Here is a 6,000-nt window from a genome sequence, read left to right as displayed (position 1 = left end):
ATGACAATGAACTAGTCATGGGTACGTTTCTTCTCAACAACTCTTATGTTACTTGCTTATTCGATTCGGGTGCCGATAAATGTTTTGTGTCTAAGACTTTGGCTCCTACCCTTTGCACTCCACCACACCCTTTAGATACTACTTATTCCATCGAAGTGGCCGACGGAAAACTCTTAAGTGCCGACACATATTACCGGGGGTGTACTTTGAACATTTTGGGTAAGGAATTTGAAATTGACTTGATACCCATGGAATTAGGGAGTTTTGATGTAATAATCGGTATGAATTGGATGGTCAAAAATAAATCTCACATTCTTTGCGATCTTCACGCAATCCGAATTCCTATCGAGAATGGTGAACCATTGATTGTCTATGGCGACAAAAATTGCACCGGACTCAATCTCGTTTCGTGCCTTAAAGTTCGAAAGCTACTTCGCAAGGGTTGTTTCGCGATTCTTGCTCACGTTAAGAAAGTCGAGGCCGATGAAAAGCGCATCGAAGATGTGCCAATTGTTAGTGACTTTTCCGATGTATTTCCCGACGAATTACCGGGTCTTCCACCTCATCGACCGGTTGAATTTCAAATCGATCTTATTCCAGGAGCCGCACCCGTAGCGCGTGCACCGTATAGACTCGCTCCATCCGAATTACAAGAATTGCAAAGTCAAATCCAAGAGCTACTTGACCGTGGTTTCATTCAACCTAGCCATTCACCATGGGGCGCTACGATTTTGTTCGTCAAGAAGAAAGACGGATCCCTACGAATGTGCATTGATTATCGTGAACTAAACAAATTGACGGTTAAGAACCGATATCCCCTTCCTCGCATCGATGATCTCTTTGATCAACTACAAGGTTCTCGTGTATATTCAAAAATCGATCTCCGTTCGGGTTATCATCAACTAAGGGTTAAGGGGGAAGATGTCTCCAAAACCGCTTTCCGGACTCGTTATGGTAGTTATGAATTCCTTGTCATGCCTTTCGGTCTCAGTAACGCACCGTCGGTGTTCATGGATCTCATGAACCGCGTGTGCAAACCTTACCTCGACAAATTCGTTATCGTGTTCATCGATGATATTTTGGTCTATTCTAAAAGCGAAGAGGAACACAGAGAACATCTCCGACTCGTGCTTGAACTCTTGAGAAAAGAACAACTCTATGCCAAGTTCTTCAAGTGTGAATTTTGGTTGAAGGAAGTTCAATTCCTCGGTCATGTTGTAAGTGATCAAGGCATTAAAGTCGATCCTGCGAAAATCGAAGCCATTAGTAAATGGGAGGCTCCTACTACTCCTACTCAAATTCGTCAATTCTTGGGTCTTGCCGGATACTATCGTAAATTCATCAAGGACTTTTCCTTAATCGCTCACCCTTTAACCGCGTTAACTCACAAGGACCGAAAGTTCATTTGGTCATCCGAACAAGAAACCGCTTTTCAAATCTTGAAAACTAAGCTAACCACCGCTCCTATCTTGTCACTTCCCGAAGGCAATGATGATTTTGTTGTATATTGTGATGCCTCGAAAAACGGTTATGGATGCGTATTAATGCAACGAAAGAAAGTCATTGCTTATGCCTCTCGACAACTCAAAGTCCACGAACGAAACTACACGACACATGATCTTGAACTCGGTGCCGTCATCTTTGCACTTAAGTTATGGAGACATCATCTTCTTGGTACCAAAAGTACCATCTTTACCGATCACAAAAGTCTCCAACATATCTTCGATCAAAAGCAACTAAACATGAGACAACGAAGGTGGATTGAGACCTTGAACGATTATAATTGCGAGCTTCGTTACCACCCCGGGAAGGCAAATGTAGTGGCCAATGCCTTAAGTCGAAAAGAAAGAGCGGTGCCTCTTCGTGTCCGAGCTTTGAATATCACCATCCACTCCAACCTTAATAGCCAAATTCGGGTAGCCCAAGATGAAGCTCTTAAGGACAACAACATCGCACGCGAACTTTTAAACATTCTCGTCTCCCGATTCGAAGTTAAGGAGACCGGACTTCGATATTACGCCAGAAAAATTTGGGTGCCTAGATATGGCGATCTACGAAACCTCATCCTAGACGAAGCCCAAAAATCGCGATACTCGATTCATCCTGGCGCCAATAAGATGTACCATGACCTTAAAGAACAATATTGGTGGCCGAACATCAAAAAGGAGGTTGCTAGATACGTCGCCAATTGTTTGACTTGCGCTAAAGTCAAAGCCGAACACCAAAGACCGTCCGGGTTACTTCAACAACCCGAGATCCCGCAATGGAAGTGGGAAAGGATCACGATGGATTTTATCACCAAACTACCGAAAACGTCGGGCGGTTATGATACAATTTGGGTCATTGTTGACCGTCTCACCAAATCCGCGCACTTTCTCGCCATGAAAGAAACCGACAAAATGGAGAAACTTGCACGACTTTACATTAAAGAGATTGTAGCCCGACACGGAGTACCGTTATCGATTATCTCCGACCGAGATGGTCTTTTCGTTTCTAGATTTTGGCGTACGTTACAAGAAGCGTTGGGAACGCGTTTGGACATGAGCACCGCATATCATCCCCAAACCGATGGGCAAAGTGAACGTACAATACAAACCTTAGAGGATATGTTACGAGCCTGCGTTGTTGATTTTGGAAAAGCTTGGGACAATCACTTACCTCTCGCCGAATTCTCTTACAACAATAGTTATCACGCGAGTATTAAGGCCGCACCTTTTGAAGCGTTATATGGTCGAAAATGTCGCTCTCCTCTTTGTTGGGCTGAAGTGGGTGACGTGCAAATTTCCGGGCCCGAACTCATTCACGAAACCACCGAGAAGATTCTTCAAATCCGAGATAGGCTTCGGACGGCCCGGAGTCGTCAAAAATGCTATACCGACAAAAGACGCAAAGACCTCGAATTTCAAGTCGGTGACCGCGTCATGTTAAAAGTCGCACCTTGGAAAGGTGTCATCCGTTTTGGGAAACGTGGGAAACTAAATCCGCGGTATGTTGGTCCTTTCGAAATCTTAGAGCGTGTTGGAACCGTTGCGTATCGTTTGGATCTTCCGCCTCAACTAAGCTCCGTCCATCCTACTTTTCATGTATCTAACTTGAAGAAATGTCTTGCCGAGCCCGATATCGTCGTTCCTCTCGAGGAACTTACTATTAATGACAAACTCCATTTTGTGGAGGAACCGGTTGAAATTGTGGACTACGTCGAGAAGGAATTAAAACAAAGCCGGATCCCGATTGTTAAGGTCCGATGGAACGCCAAAAGAGGACCCGAGTTTACTTGGGAAAGGGAAGATCAAATGCGAAAGAAACACCCTCATCTATTCCCGGTTCCGGAAACGTCAGATTCTGAGGAAGAAACTACGATTACTACGCCTGCTTAAATTTCGGGACGAAATTTCTTTTAAGGTGTAGGTAATGTAACATCCCGCCTTTTTCCGTCAATTTTCCGTTTAGCTATTTAAGTTCCGTTTTATGTTTATAACACCTCTCGTTAATACGCGTTTTAAATTATCATGTTTAGGTAATTTAACGCACCCGCAACCGAACTCGAGGGACTAGTTCCGCCAAAACACCAAAGTGGTGACTAGCTTTTGACTAAGTCAACCACCTCCCCACCATTATCCATTCATTTCTCTTTTTCTAAAATACTTCCATATTTTTCTCTAATTTCATCAAAAGGAAATCATCATCCAAATTCGTTCAAGAAGGATTCAATCAAAACAAATTACATATTTGAACTCCTCGTGATCTCCTCTTCGATTCCATACCGATTTCATCAATTTTGGGTAACTTTCTAAAATCACTAATTTTATGTGTTCTTGAGATTTTTGAGTTATAAAGTTGTTAATTAGTGTCTATGGCTCAAGTCTAGTATGATTATGTGATTTGTATGCTTGTTCTTGCAATTTTGATGTAACTAGTTCATTATGAAAGAACACTTGCATAATCTTGAGTTTTAGGTGTTCATATGTTGTTTGATGATGAAAGTTCATGTTTTAATTGTGTTCCTAACATCACTAGCTTCAAATTGGTATGTAGGTTGACATGGATTAGTTTCATAATCATGATTGTTGAATTTGTGATTTTGGGTTAGGGTTTGATAGAAGTAAATTGAATCTTGATGTATTAAATGCTTGATAATGTTAATTGTAAGTGTTAGGTTGTGTTGTACGCTTAATTACCTTCGAAACGGCATATCGTTCATGTAATTTGGTTGCCAAATCATTAAATTGCATTTATGACTTGTATGCATTGAATGAGGAACATTAATTGCGGTTTTTGGTTGTTGCAAGTGGAAGTTTGATTGATGATATGTGTTTAGTTGTTTTACTCGTCAAAATACCTTTCCAACGATGTATGATAGGCGTTATAAGTGTTTGTGGGTCAAGAGTTGTGTTAGAAAAGGTTTTGGTTCGTGCACACTTTGAAAAACTGACCAAAATTCTCTGCCCAGGTAGTGGCGCGGCGCGCCCCATCCCCGCGCGGCGCGCAGAATCACCTGGCCAGATTCTGACCTCTTGGTCCCATTTCACGTGAAATGTTTGACTAGCTACCGACCTCCGATTCACATGAAACTTGTTTTAATATACTTGTATATGAATAATTAGCATGGAAAAATAGTCCGGGACCCGACCCGAACATGTTGACTTTTTCGTTGACTTTGACTCGACCAAGTTTGACTTTTTGTCAAACTTAATCAATTAATTATGCAATCTTTCTAACATGCTTTTATACTTGTGTCTTGCATGAAACTTGATGATTTGATTCACATGCTATATTGATCGAGTCGTATTGAGCCATAGGACTAATTGAACATCTTTGACCCTTCGTGACTATCGTTATTGATACAACCTATTTGTTTAGGTCAAGACTAGCATTGTTCTTTGCACACGTTACTTGTCGAAGTACTTTTTGGTTCTTGCATACAAGGTGAGATCATAGTCCCACTTTTACTCTTTTTGAACTTACTTTTGGGATGAGAAAACATAAACGTTCTTTTAAACTACGTGAACACAAGTACAGGGAAAACAAACATTCTACATACGAGTTTGAACACAAATCCTCAATTCGATTATCATTAGTTACATCAGATGGTGTAAGCGAGAACTTATGTTATATGGCCATATGGGTTTGACAAACCCTCACTTCGGACGGTTCGCTACCGTCTACGGGTGAAATATATTTTCGGGAAACAGTGTATGTTCTAACACTATTATTACGGGGTTCAACGGACGGAATGTTAAGCTTTGATAATTGAGTGCTCGTGAATATTAACTTTTAGAATGTACTATGACTTTATCGATGTTGCAAATCTTGTGGTTCAACTTACTTTTACTCACTTACTTATTTAAACCTATGATTTCACCAACGTTTTCGTTGACAGATTCTCTATGTTTTTCTCAGGTCCTTGAACTTAGGTGATACATGCTTCCGCTCATACTTTTTGATACTTGCATTGGATGTCGAGTATACTTGCGTACGTGGAGCGTCTTTTTGACTACTTTTAATTGTGTCGCACGTGTTTCATACAAACTCTAAACATTGTTATGTACTTGTTATGGAAACTACTTTTGTAAACTTTGAAACATCCTTATTTATGAAATGAATGCGACATATTTTTCGGTCAAACTTTGTTATAAAGACTTACGACCATGTAATGAGACCATACGTAGATGACGCCGTCATTTGACGATTTGTCGGGGTCGCTACAACCATGGTGCGAAAGTTTTGAAGAGGCGAAATAACGCCGCAGTACGATACCATGGTAGACATCCACAGGTGGAGAGAAACCAGCAGCAAGGTAATGTAGGAGGGGGGAATGAGATGCAAGAAATGCATAGGTTTATAGCTTCTCAGGAATACGAAAATGCTAGACAGAGAGCATTTGAAGATTGGCAAGTTCATCAGAACCAAATCATAGCTCATTGCCAACATATAGGTAGAAACTATATTCCTACACCGAAACCCATCTTCCCTCCTTGGTCTATAGAGATGCAGCCACCA

Source organism: Rutidosis leptorrhynchoides, chromosome 2 (genome assembly GCF_046630445.1).
Source record: "Rutidosis leptorrhynchoides isolate AG116_Rl617_1_P2 chromosome 2, CSIRO_AGI_Rlap_v1, whole genome shotgun sequence".
Taxonomy (NCBI): domain Eukaryota; kingdom Viridiplantae; phylum Streptophyta; class Magnoliopsida; order Asterales; family Asteraceae; genus Rutidosis; species Rutidosis leptorrhynchoides.
The sequence above is the reverse complement of the archived record's forward strand: the minus strand, read 5'-3'. Positions refer to the sequence as shown.